The following is a 15,759-nucleotide window of genomic DNA, read 5'->3' on the forward strand; positions in this document are numbered from 1 at the left end:
TAATAATAATAATAATAATAATAATAATAATAATAATAATAATAATAATACCACTATATTAATATCGCATAGTGATAAAAAAAATAATGCTAATACTAATACTACTAATAATAATAATATTAATATTAATACAACTACATATATAAAGAGATAAACATCTTTGGTGTCCTTTTCATTTTATCAATTTTATCCTCTTAATTATTATTTTTAAATTTAAATAATTATTCATAATAAAAAAAATTATTTTTCCGTTTTGTTATTTTACTAATTTTAGTAACTATTTTTTAAAATTGAACTAATTGTTCAAATGGAAAGATAAATGAACAACAAAACAAATAAAAATGACAAGTAAGTGAAACATGATTCATACATAGTAAGTAAAAGTAAAATGTGTATCTAACAATAATAATAAAAATAAAAATAATAATAATAATAATAATAGTAATATAATAATATAAATAATTATAACTAATAATAATTATAATAGTATATACAGTTGATAATAATAATGATTATTAATTATAATCGATAATAATAACTCGTTTGGAGGAGCCAAAATAATGTATAGTAAAAATTTTGAACTCATCAATAATTTATTCGGAATAAAAATCTCCAGTTATTCCTTTTTGAATGTGAATAACCATATTGTGTTCAAGAAATTCATCTTTCGTCTTATTTCGAATTTTGTTTTGATAATCTTCGTTATAGACAATGAAACATTAAGAGTTAAATAAAATGAATTAGACAATCAATAAAATATCTTTAATTTTTTTTTCTCAAAGATTGACATAATTCAATAATTCAATAATGATCCACAAATCCTTCAAATTTGAATGGGTATGAAGATCAACAATGAAATGTTGGAGTGAAATTTTAAACTAATCATATATTTATCAATATACCTATTTTTTTAAGTTTAAGACAAAGAAATAATTTATCATAATCTAATAAAAATTGAGACATAATTACTAACAAAAAATATATAATAGTAATAATATTATATATTACAAATAAAAGTAATAACTTTACTATTAATAATGTTAATAATACTAATAGTAATAATATATAATAGTAACATATTATAATAATAATAATAATAATAATAATAATAACAATTATTATTATTATTATAATACTAATATTTGATATAATTTTACTACTATCACTATAAATAATATTTATAATAATAATATTATTAATAATTAGAAATACTAATACTTATAAAATATTACAACTAATAATATTATTTATAATTAATATTATAGTTGTAATCATAAATAAATGAAAAAAAAATGACTTTTGCAGGATTTGAACCCGGGTCCTTTTGTACCATAGTTTTAAAATGACGTAAAAACTAATTTTTATGACACATGTCAATTAAAGAAAATGGGTAATGTAGTAATTTTGGTAGTATCTTCTTTTCTTAATATGTAATAGATTACCCATACCTACTTTGGTATAAGTGTGTCAATTTGATATCTGTTTTTTAAAAAGTGTCAATTACATCACAACTTTTGAAAAAGTGCTTCAATACCGTTAGTCAACGTGTCACCTGTTAGTCTATGTTTTTTTTTGTTTTTTTTTAATTTTGAAAAAAAAAATAAAAAATGCCACATGTCAGGTCCATGTGTGTGACACGTGGCATTGTCAATGTCACGTGACATTGCAATGTCACGTGTCAGTGTCATTATTAGATGACATTGTGTTGATTTCGATTTAGTCCCTATATATGTCTTTTTGTTTCAATTTAGTACCTACTTTTATGTGTATCTAATTCAATTTTGTCCTATTTTTTTAATAAGTAAAATATTTTTTTAATCTATTTTTTATAAGATTAAAACTAATTAAGTATAAATATTTTTACAAAATTAAGTACTAATATTTATATTGTTTCTCTCAATTTCAGACCAAATTTATTATTTGTATAAATGTTTTACTAATATTTTTTTATTAAAAATGACTTTTTAACATATTATTTTATTAATTACTTTTTTATTAAGTAATCATGTTCTGTTAATTTTTTTTTCCAAAATAGAATAATATTGTCTCTTACTAATTTTAAACCAAAATTTTTATTTGTTTGAATGTTAAACTAATTTTTTTTTATTAAAAATGACTTTTACCACTAAATTTTAATATAAATATCAAATACTTAATTTTTGTAAAAAATTTATACCTAATTACTTTTAATTTTATAAAAAATGAATTTTAATTATTAAAAAGAATTAGGTCAAGATTGAATCAGATACAGATAAGTAGGTAGTAAATTGAAACCAAAAGACATATACGGGGACTAAATCGAAATCAACACAATGACATTTGATAATGACACTGACACGTGGCATTACAATGCCATGTGGCACTAACAATGTCATGTGGCACTGACAATGCCACGTGTCACACACAGGGACCTGACACGTGGCATTTTTATTTTTATTTTTTCAAAAAATTTAAAAATAGTTAAAAAAAATCAAAAAAAAAAATCAAAATGAAAATAAAAAAATCAAAAAACCATAGACTGACACGTGGCACGTTGACTAACGACGTTAGTCAACTCCGTCTAAAAGGGACCTAATTGAAGCACTTTTTCAAAAGTTGGGATGCAATTGACATTTTTTTAAAAACGGTACCAGATTGACACACTTATACCAAAGTGAGTACCATCCGAGTAATTAAACCTTTCTTTTTCTTGAAAATAAAGTGAAAATGTAATACAAACAACACTGATGAAACTTTTATAAAATAGAAAGAAAAAGGAAATTATGATGTGTTTTTGAAATAAGAATCATAGTGTACTATCTCATAAGTTCTACGTGATAAACTTCAATGTAATATAAGAACCTTTTTTAACTAAAAATATACGTGTCTTGGATATTAATGATCTTTAGGTATTGGAGGCATTTAATAATGAAATTGTATATCTAAGAATTTTGGAGGCTCTCATCATAATAATACAATAATACAATGGATTACCCTACTACATTCAAGGAACTTTTGCCCTTCAATAATGTGGCTTATAAAGATTATAAAGAAGGTGTTAATAAGACTATACTTAAACATGTATTATTGATTCTTTTTAAGGAAATTTTATTTCAAGAAAAGAAATAAAGGATATTAACATTAGGAAGGATCCAAATGGTATTAACTAATTATTACATTAGATACAAAGAAGGGCATGTGATTAAGTTAATTCGAATTTCTTTAAGAGAAATCTAATTAATTTTATATGACCATGAAAGAGGGAGTACTTGATATCAATCGATTATTCTGGTGAGTATTGCAAAAATAAAACTCTCTTAGTTCTCAATGCTATGTTGTTTGGGTTAATGCAACTCTTGAATCCAAGTATTCAATCTTTAATGTAACTCTTGAATCAGAAAATTCTTTGTTTTCAACCATTCTTCATAAATCACTCCATTAATAAGATATTAAGCAAATTTTCTAAGAGATGCAGTGGTTATAAGGGGTGTATAAGCTGGATTAGAAGATAATTGAATTATAAGATGTATATCAAAACTACTTTTAAGTTAATTTTCCGTTGAATCTCGTAGAAGATAATTGGATTTTCAGGCTAAGAGGTTCACCATAAATAGGTGAATTGTGGAAGTCAGGAGATATTCAAATCAAAGTAGTGCAATAGTCTATTATAGTGTTCAGAGTGAAAATTGAAAATAGAAATGTGAGTGATTTTTTATGTTAGAAGAAACAAAGAGTTTAAAGTGAAAGTTGAAGAGTTCAATTGAAACGTTGAGTATCTAAGAAAAGGAAGCTAACTAGATTATAATCTCTTTTGAGCAGTGTTGTATAATTATTATTTGATGATAAAAAACATGTTTTTTTTGAAGTGAATGTGTTGAAAATTTTCATATTTTATGAGTTCATGGATGATTAACAAACTAGTTTTTATTATTGTCATGTTAAGGTCAGAATGCAAGTTCATTATGGGACGACTTTAGTTAACTTTTGGGTGTTTAAGGGAGCTAAAGAGTATTAATTATAGTGATACAAATTAATTGTACAATGTGTATATTCACTGGTTTATACATGTTATAAATCATTGTTATCAACTCTGATTTTATATGTATATGAGGTGTGATTGTATGATTGATGTATTGTGTATCTCAACAAAAGGTGGGCTATGGATGATCAACCATGGCAATGGTACCTTATGACTAGAGATGGCAAATAAACCCGTCCCCGTGGGTATTGTCCGAACCCGTCCCCGTTTTGACGGGGAATCCCCGCATTGACTAGGTATGGGTACGGGTATGGAGAATCCCCGACTTTTTCAATTGGATTTGGGGATGGTTATGGGGATGTACATATCTCCGCCATAATACCCGTCCCCACCATATCTTCGTCATCATTTAAATTATTAAAATATTCACAATTAATTAAGTAACCCTATATATATATATATATATATATATATATATATATATTCAATTTTTTATTTATTCTAATTATTTGGTTTGTTATGAAACTCATTCCCATCTCCAATATATTTTTCATCTCATAATAACATTTATGTAATTATGTTAAAATGATGTATGTCAATTAAAAAACATTTATGTCTCATATTTGAATATTTCTATTATTTTTTTAATATTTTTATTTATTGTATATTTTCCTTTTACATGAGTATGTTTAATACTCTCAATTTAAGTGTTTAATAGCATAAATCTTTCATTTACTAGGTAATATAAAAAAAAATTACTTATTTTTATCAATTGTTGTTTCATTTGAAGAACTCTTTTGCTTCGCTAAAACAATTATTTCTCAACCATTGAGTATATATATGTTGATATTTGAAAAGTGTTCATAGATGTCGAAGGTATTTTTCATCTTATCATACCTTTAATTATACACTCATTTTTCTTTGTGCGATTTCTTTCAATAGTTTCTCAAATTGTTTCTAAGACATACATTTGTTAATTTTTTAATATTTTTATTTGTTGTTTATTTTCATCATGTAAAATACTATTTCAATATTTTATCTAATTATTTTTTGTTTTTTAACTCATTATATCAATCATACTGTAATTTTTCACTATAATTGTATAAATAACTTTTATTTACTACAATATCAAAATTTAACGTAATTGCCATGAATATTTTTTTATCACCATCCAACATATATTGGAGTTCAAAAGATACAATATCCATGTTAATTTTTTTATTATGTTTATTATTTGTTATTTGCGTCATTTTGATTAAATGATGTATTATCATTTTTATTAGTGTATAAAAAAAGAGATTAACTAGAATTTAAAAAATTGAAGTAAACAAACATTTAAAATATATTTTAATTGAATATTTGTTTTCCTTTAAATTTTTAAAAAAATATTTTTAAATGTTATCAACTAGGTTTCATTAATGTTTGCAGTTATCGTCGGTAATGTATTTGGGTTCAAGGCACTGCCAACGCACAACCACTATGCCAATTCATATTTGGTGATAACCATTGGTGATAACCATTATAATCTTATGGTTATACTATCACTCACCATTCACAATTCCATTACCAAAACAAAATAATAAATAAACCATACAACACTTAATTGGCATACATAGGACTCGAACCCAAGTCCTCTCACATAATCAAAGTACTCTCAACCACTTAAGCTAGTACTTTTCCACGTCACACTAAACAACAATTAATGCCATAAAGGCTCTTTCAACTCGTATTTATTGATTAATTTATTATTTAATTAATTGATTTCACGGGTCTTACACTCTCTATGAGCAAAAGGATAGAAACTTTGTGTGAGTGTAATAGTTGATAGTTTTATATGAGCAGGATATATGATAGCTTTGTGTTAATTGGCAACTCTGTGTGGGCTTATAGTGGTTCTGTGTGAAACTATGAATTGGGCAAATATAAGACCTTGTGTTGACATTATCTTTGCTAATGTACATGTGTTACTGTATGGATGCTGGAAATTGAATTAAACTATGTGGATAAATTGTGATAATAAAGTATATATTGTAGTTTTAAACTATAAGTTATTTGTTTTTATGTTAGCTTATCTTTTTATTTGTTATGTTTGTGTTTGAATGTGATGATCATGATTTATCATGGGAATAGGTGATAATACATGTGATGTGAAAGATGCATAACAATGAAGAGTGTTATGCAGACAATTCTTGGGACTAAATTGGTCAAAAGTTTTGAAGAGGGACTAATTCCAAATTTTACTGAAACTTGAGGGACCCAAAACATATTTAACCCTTATATTAATAACGTACCAACATACCTCTTATACCAAATATTCTATAAATATATGTTTTTAAAGAATATCATAACGTAATCAAACTACTAAAATTTGTCATAATTATTGTTAATATGAGAATATTTACTCTTATAAGCATATCTTAGTATCTCAATATTATTGAGGCTTATTAGGTCTTGTTGAACTATATTATTAAACATATATATATATATATATATATATATATATATATATATATATATATATATATATATATATAAGTCTTCTAATACTATGGCATAAAAATAAAAATAGCAAAAAGAATTTTGAAAGTAATGAGAGAATGAAATCCACAGAAGTTAAATTAAAATATCGTAGAATAACTTTACAAAGAAATATTTTAGTATGACAAATTTAAAATATAGTGGTGACAAGTTTAAAAGTGTTATAAGACTTTTTTTGATAGAGAAGAGTAGAGATGGCAAATAAACCTGTCCCTGTGGGTATTGCCCGAACTCAATCTCTGCTTTGACGGGGAATCTCTGCATTGACTGGGTATGAGTATGGGTATGTGTATGAAAAATCCCCGACTTTTTCAATTGGGTATGGGGATGGGTATGGGCAGTGGCGAAACTTGGACAAATATCTAGGGGTGCCAAATTAGATTTTTTATATATAATTTTTTTAATTAAAAAAATATTTCCTTTACTTAAACCATGCAATTTAAATCTTTCAATTTTTAATCTTCCTAATTTATTAAATTCACATAAATGAGTGTTCTAATTTTTATTTCAATTCCAGACTATTCAACTAATTCATTGTATGCAGTTGAAAAATACAAAATATCAACATTTTATAATGTTGGGTTATACTAATTTGAGAAAATATAATTAGGTTTCATGCCAATTTCATACAAAAAATTCCTAAAATCATAGTTAGGGTTTATACTAATTTGGGAAAACTTAAGTTGGGAAAAATATCGTAATGGAAGAATCATAAATTTAATTTCCATAAATCATAGTAGGATACTTATTCATGAGATCGTGTGAGTATGCATTATTTATTCTTTATTTTTTCCAATTTCTTTTTCTTAATCTATCTTTCTTTTATTTCACACTTTTTTGATGACTTGTGGAAAAACCTTATAACCAGATATAAAACCTTAATCTCTTTAATCCAGTTATTAATCTATCAAATTAATTTTTATTTTACTTTTTAAACAATAAAAATATAATATATATATATATATATATATAACTTAATAAACATAATATAATAAATATAAATTTTAAATATATATATATATATAATAAAATTAAAAGCTTGGGGGAGCCATGGCTCCCCTTAGTCCCAACCATGGTCCGCCAATCGGTATCGGGATGTACATATCCTCGCCATAATACCCGTCCCCGTCATATATTCGTCATCGTTTAAATTATTAAAATATTCACAATTAATTAAGTAACCATATATACATACATACATACATATATATATATATATATATACTCTCAATTTTTTATTTTTTCTAATTATTTGGTTTGTCATGAAACCCATTCACATCTGCAATATATTTTTCAACTTATCATAATCTTTATGTAATTATGTTAAAATGATGTATGTCAATTAAAATTTTGGGTTAAATATGTTTTTGGTCTTTTAACTTTCAATGAATTTTGGAATTAGTCCATTTGAATATTTCTATTACTTTTTAATATTTTTATTTATTGTATATTTTCCTTTCACCTGAGAATTTTTAATACTCTCAATTTAAGTGTTTAATAGCATAAACATTTAATTTACTAGGTAATATAAAAAAAAACTTTACTTATTATATTAATTTTTGTTTCATTTGAAGAACTTTTTTTTTCGCTAAAACAATTTATGTTATTTCTTAACAAATGAGTATATATGTTGATATTTGAAAAGTTTTATTAGATCTCTAATGTATTTTCCATCTTATCATACTCTTAATTATACATTTGTTAATTTTTTAATATTTTTATTTGTTGTTTATTTTCATCATGTAGAATACTATTCTGACATATTTTATCTAGTTATTTTTTATTTTTTAACTCATTATCAACTATATTGTAATTTTTTTCACAATAATTGTATAAATAACTTTTATTTACTACAATATAAAAATTTAATGTAATTATCATGAATTTTTTTTATCAACATCCAACATAAATTGAAGTTTAAAAGATACAATATTTATGTTTAAATTTTATTATTATGTTTATTATTTGTTCTTTATGTCATTTTGATCAAGTGATTATTATAACTTTTATTAGTGTATAAAAAAGAAATTCATTAGAATTTTAAAAAATTGAAGTAAACAAACATTTAAAATATATTTTAATTTGAATATTTGTTTTTCTTTTATATTTTTTAAAAAAATATTTTTAAATGTTATCAACTAGAGTTTCATTAATGCTTGCAAGTTTAATAAATATTTTGGTTCTCATGAAATTTTATTTGGTATTCTAATAAAAAATGTAAACAATTATAATTATTTCAAAGTATTTGATATGGAAGAAACAACCATCCTCCTAATATTGAATATTTGATAATATTATGTTTACTTTACCGTATTTTTTTATTATTTTATGAAAATTAATTAAAATTAATATTGAAGTGGTAAGGAAACGGGTACGGGTATGGGTACGAGATTATACCCGTTATCCGATGAGGATGGGGATGAGAAAAAAGTTTGATACCCGTTGGGTTTGTATATGGGGATGATGTTGAATTTTTTCTACGGGGATGGGTATGCAATGACGGATCTCTTTGGGGGCAGGGAGGGGCCCTGGTCCCCCCAAAATTTTGATTTTTTTTAGTTATATATATATAATATAAAAATATATTTAAAATTTATTAAATTTTAAAAAAATTAAATTATAGGTAATATATATCAGAAATTAATAAAAATTAAATTTTTACTTTTTATTTCTTTTATTTAATCATAACATTTAATGTAAATAAATAATAAAATATAAAATTAAATATAATAAAAAATAAAAATATTCAGGTTTAATTTTTCTTTTGGTCCCTCTTTTTATTTAAAAATTGACACTAGGATTAAGTTAATTACACCAATAAAGTAAATCATCCATATTATGAGTCTCAATTTTAATGAAAAGATCATCATTGACCTGCTTCGAGGAATTTAATGAAATATATCGTAAAAGACCAAATTACATCATATTTTCAAAAATCGAGACTAAATTGAGATTAAAAAAAAATTGGAGGACCAACTTAACATTGTTAAACGAAAGCATGAATCAAAGGAGTAATTAAACCAAATATTTATTAACATAATTTTTATTTTCTTTTTCATTGTGTTTTTAGTTTTTCACAAATTATAATAATCTCTCACTCTCATATGTCTTCTTTGTAAGGCCCACTTATATTATCTACCCTAATGTTTAAGGGTTGCCCTAATCTAATGGGCCTAAGCGCTGGCCTATGGGGTGTCCAAAGTCCCTAAGACGGCCAAACCCTCTCAATTTGTCCTCACTTTGCAAAAACAGTACTCACTCCTCTCCTTTTTCCCTAAAATAGAGCTATGTTAGGGTTTGGTTCCCGCTTGTTCGTGCTAGCTCAAAAGCTGACATCGTCTCACGTAAGTTGGTTCTTGAACCGTACTCCCTCCTTTCTAAGTTTGTTTTCGTGGTTTCTGTTAGGGTTCATAGTAGTAACCCTGTTATTATTTCTATGTCGTTGTTCCAGTTCGTAAATCTGCTCTTGGAGCTACTGGGTTCATTGGCTTAAGGGTCAAAGTCTGATATTAGCCCTTTTCCAGGTAAGGGAAGCTAGGGTTCAATGTTTTATTCGATTTCCCTAGTGTTTTGATTCTGTTTTCTTGGTTTGAGATAATTGGTTGATGTTATCATTGCTTGGGAACTGTAAAAATACAAATTTGGTTGAAATGGCTATTTGTGCACGCGGGAACCGTGGAGAATTCTGATAATCTCGCCCAAGCGAGCCAGTCTCGCCCAAGAGAGAGTAATAGAGGCTGCTCGCTTAAACTTGCGCGAACTGTCACCCAGGCGACGTGCCCTTGTTTTGAGCGAGAGTCCATCTCGCTTAGGCGAGGAGGTCTCGCCTAAGCGAGAGGACACGAAGGCCACTGTTCCTTCTTTTTGAGCTCTCGCCTAGGCGAAGGGAGCTCGCCCGAGTGAGGGAAACCTCTCGCTTGAGTGAGATCCTTCAGCCTGAGTGAGAATTGGATGAGAACGTGCGTTTGTTCTGTTTCTTCTTTAATCTTGGGTGTTTGGTACATGCTTGATTGAATTTCTATGTTATAGCATGATGTGGGTGAATATGCATGAGTAAGAAGGTTTATAGGTGGTGAATGGTGAGTTTGGCATGATCTTGATATGGAATATATATGAATGGTTGGATATATATATATATATATATATATATATATATATATATATATATATATATATATATATATATATATATATATATATGGTCATGAATTTGGTATGAGCAATAATGCACATTGATGGTTGGGATCATGGTTTTGGTTTGGTTAGGACGTAATTCCACGATAGTTTCGTGGTGGTGTCTCATTGGTTAGGGTGTAATTCTATGAGTCTCTAGGTGAGACCTCATGGTGGTGCCTCAGTTGGTCGAGACGTAATTCCATGACCCATGTTAGTTGGAGTTCATGGTGGTGCCCCATCTATATAATTTAGTAAGGATTCAATGTAAGGATTGCATCTTGACACTCTAGAGAGTCAGTTAGTCTCACATAGAGCGTACTGACTCTAGTGGTGAGAGTAGCAGGAGGCTTGAAACCCATTAAGGGCTAACCTTGTGTGTGAAGGGATGAGACACTGGAACAATTAGCTCGGTAGAGCAGTAAAAGCCACCACAAGTGCAAGCATCCGCTGAATCTGGCTAATTATATGTATCCAGAGGAGTCGTGTCTGAGTCTTAGTGTATTGTTTGCAAGTCATAACATGATTGGTTGGCTTATGCATCTTCAACCATAAAATTGTATGCAACTGTATGATATATAATTTTCTGCTCTAGCTTACCCTTTTGTTTGTTGTATGTTCTGTGTGTGTGGTTTTCTCTATTTGCGATGATCATCAATTTATTGATGTGAGCATATGCGAGAATTCCTCATGGCCAACAGGGAAATGGTGACTCCACTACATAGTTGGTTTGGGTTGGATTCCTTTTGCTTGGGATTTTCTTTTAGGGCTACAACCAAGTATTGCCTTGTCGTTAAGTCTTCTTTTGAAATATGGTTGATACATTATGATACTATGTTACCGACATCGTGGTGTGCTTGAGTTTCCTTCCTATTTCTTTTGGACAACTGTAAGGATTAATGTTTATACTCCAGGACCATGCTTCTATTACTATTTTGTGTAATGCTTCATTTAATTATATTATATTTAAAATGAGGCGTTACATCCTTTTTTTTAAAGAAAAAAAAAATAGACATAAACTCATTATATTTCTCATTTATGCTCTTCATTTCCTGTCTCTTGTCTTACTTGATAACAAAAACATTATTATTTTTTATCTCATGAGCTTTTTGTATATTCATTTTTTTAATGAATATAGAAAAAAATAATAATGTATTATGTATTAATAATAATGAATATATTTTTCTTTTAATAATTACGTGTCTTAATTTTTTTTAGATTATGATCAATTATTTTTTAGTATTATTTACAAAAAAAGTATATTGATAAAGAATGGAAGAATAAATTAATCGTTTAAGAGTGATGAAAAGAAAATTATTGACTAAAACAAGACAGATTCTACCTCTTCACATATTATATTTTGAAACATTATACTAATGATAAAAGATGTTCAGTTAGAGAAGTAATTTTTTGAAGCATTATACTAATGATCGAATCTAATGATCTCAAAATTATATTACTTTGGCCCCTCCGACACTTTTGATCAAGATCCACCACTGTGGGTATGGGATAGCGAAACCTGTTCCCGCCACGTTGCGTTGCCATCCCTAAATAAGAGAGATTTGTTATTATTTTAAGATTTAAATAAGACTTCACTTTACAAAAAAATTAAAAATAATTGACAAAAAAACTAAAAATAATTGTTTGAAAACATTAATAATCCGTTATATTATTAATTGAAGCGTTGGTTTTATAAAACTTTCTTATTGGAGAAAAAAATTATAAAGAGATGTTAAAAATAATGTAAAACAATAAAAAAAGAAGTTAACATTTTTAAGTCATTTCCTTTCTATTAAAGTCTTAATTTAGTTTTTAGAAGTTCCCCAGAATGCAAGTTTCCTTGAATCACATTAATTTTTAAAAGGAAAATAGTCAAATTTAGTCTAATGCAATAGTTTTATAAAACTTACACTTAAATTAACATTTATTTTAGTTGCTCACACTTAAATCAATATTTCTTTTAGTTAGTGACAAAAAAAAAATTCGAGATAGAAAATTATTCATAATTTTTTTATAATATTCAAATTTGAAGTTTACAACCCTAGAATAAAAATTACTTCATAATTGCAATAGAAAATATTACAAACCTCTCAAATAAATAGACATAAAAGCTGAGACATCACTTAGACAACAACAATTAAGTTAAATGAACCTTAAATGCATTGCACATGAAAGAATGCTGGTGGTTCCGGTAGGAGAGTGTGTATTAATTGTTTGTTAAATTTGCAGTTATTTCTTGTTATGTGTGGGCCTATAGTCATGGAAGGTAAGAGATATTTAAAATTGGGTCTTTCTTCCTCCACCCCATTTGTTTTCTTCCTACACCCCTAAATAGGGAAATGTTGACTTTAACCCTTAGTCAAAGTCAAAATATCCTAAACCTGCTTTCCCATTCCGATCATTTTCTCTTGCACTGCACCTTCTCCCTCTCATCACCTCCAATTCCTCTCCTATGCATCGAGTTCCTGCACCTCTCTCTCTCTCTCTCTCTCTCTCTCTTCATTCGTGAGTTGTTGCACCAACTTCCCACTCCCTCTACATCAAATTTCCATTGAGTGTGTTTTGGTGGAAGAGGTGGCCGGAATGTGAAAGAATGGTGAAAGTATTTTTAATTTATTTTGAAATGCTTATTTCAAAACATATTTCCGAATTCAAGAATAACTTTCGGAATGAACACTCGGGAATAAATTTAAAACACTTTTTTGTAATACCAATTTCCGAAGCCATTACCAAATCCGGCAACTCCTTATGGAAACAGGACCAGATCATTTAAAGGGCAGTGGGCCATGACCCCTCCAATAATTTTAATTTTTTCTTTAAATTATATGTATATTTTTGAATATTTTTTAAATTATATTTATATTTTTGAAATTATTTGAAATTATACAGATATATATATATATATATATATATATATATATATTTTTTTTTTTTTTTTAAAATTTTTAATTTTTTAAAAGTGTAGTATATTTTAGAAATTAATGGAAATTAAATTGTGTGACTTTTTATTTCTTTTATAAAACACACCCTTTAATCTTAACAAAGTTGGTCATCTAATTTTTTTTAGTTTCAATTTGGTTCCGATTTTTGAAAAAGTTTATGCAATTTTGTTATTTTCATTGAATTTTTTGAAGTGGATCAAAAGATTTTTCATCAAAGTTAACACTTGGATTATGTTAATTGTACCAACAAAACAAAACATCCTTATTAACCGTTTCAATTTTCAACAAATTGAGACTAAAAAAACATTAGACAACCAACTAGACATTTCTGGACAAATAAAGAAACAAAAAAAAAATATTAAACCAAATATTTATTAAGATATTTTTTATTTCTTTCTCATTGTCTTTCTAATTTTTCACAAATTGTATTCATCTCTCATTTTCATATGTTTTCTTTTTTCTTTTTGAAGAAAAAAAATTAGACACAAACTCATTTTTTTGTTCTGATTTCTCATTTGTGTTCTTTCTTTCTTGAAAAATAAAGGTAACTCTCTATCGTGTTACCTGGTAACAAAATATTAGTTTAAGAGTTATTAACATGATTTTTTTTTATCTTACAAGCCTTTTGCAAATTTATTTTTTATGAATATATAAGAAAAAAATTGTATTCTAATATTATTTTGAAAAAATATTTATATAGATGAAAAATAAAATAATAGATTTTATTTTTTATTAAATGATTAAAGGGAAGCTATTCGTGAAGATGAGAACAGATTCATTCTACTTCTTCTTCATATATTTTGAAACATTATACTAATAATCTAATCTAATGATCCAATTGTTTAGTTTAAAGAATTATTTTTTGAAATATTATACTAATAATCTAATTTAATGATAAAAAAATTATATTATTTTAGCCCCTCCAAAATTTTTAGTCAAAATCCGCCACTATCTAGAAAGGCCATTATGGATCAGATTCAACTGTGACAACATCTTCCATCATGGTGTCCTCATTGTGTGGCTTTTATTTGTTTGCAACTATCGATTGATAATAAACATAGCTTAGAACTATGTCCAGTTGAGTGAGTTATGCTTGTTTTTATAAAAATATTATTTACGTGAGAATAGTACTAAGAAAATTGAGTCATGCATGCATTAATAGCATTAATACACTCAAAGCATTTCTCCACCGCAATTACTCATGTACATGCATGCTTCTCAACCTTCTTATACACTACCATTCCTCTGCAATTGAATCCAATTACTATGTGTTGAAAGTCATACATTAACTAGAGATAACACCAATTTAAAGTATATAAGTGGTCGCAAACATCACCTTACAAGCTAGTTTCATAACAAGAAAAATTCTATTTAGCTACAGAAATTAGTGAGAAAAAATATTAGTAGCTAATCCCTCTCTAATTTGCGAGGAAATAACGAAAAAATAAAACTGTAGCTTGTCTATAGCAAAATAGCTACAAATTCACTTAAACATCTATTTGTAACTAATTCCTCACTAATTTGCGAGGAAATAACGAAAAAATAAAATTGTAGCGTGTCTGTAGCAAAATAGCTACAAGTTCACCTAAACATCTATTTGTAACTAATTCCTCACTAATTTGCGATGAAATAGCGAAGAAATAAAATTTGTAGTCAGTTGGTAGCTAATCTTTCTCAATTAAAATTATTTTTAATTTTAGTATAAAAATATATTTTTTAATTTAAATATTAAAAATTATTTTTAGTTTAAATATTTTAAATTATTTTTAAATTAAGTAATTAAAAGTTATTTTAAATTTGAACATTTAAAAATTATTTTAAATTTAAATATTTTAAAATTATTTTAAATTTAAATATTTTAAAATTATTTTAAATTTAAATATTTTAAAATTACTTCTAATTTAAATATTGCAAAATTATTTTTAATTTAATTATTATAAATTATTTTAAATTTAAATATTTTGAATTACTTTTAATTTAAATATTTTAAAATTATTTTTTAAAATATAGTATTATATATTAAAATGTAAATGATAAATATAAATATTAATAAATTAATTAAAATATATAATAAAATAAGACAAAATGATTTTATTAATCCATAACTAACAAATAGAAATTATATTTAAAATATTATTATGAGGAAAA

The sequence above is a fragment of the Vigna unguiculata genome, chromosome 6, assembly GCF_037176805.1.
Source record: "Vigna unguiculata cultivar grain cowpea cultivar isolate G323 ecotype 2 chromosome 6, ASM3717680v1, whole genome shotgun sequence".
In the NCBI taxonomy this organism is placed as follows: Eukaryota; Viridiplantae; Streptophyta; class Magnoliopsida; order Fabales; family Fabaceae; genus Vigna; species Vigna unguiculata.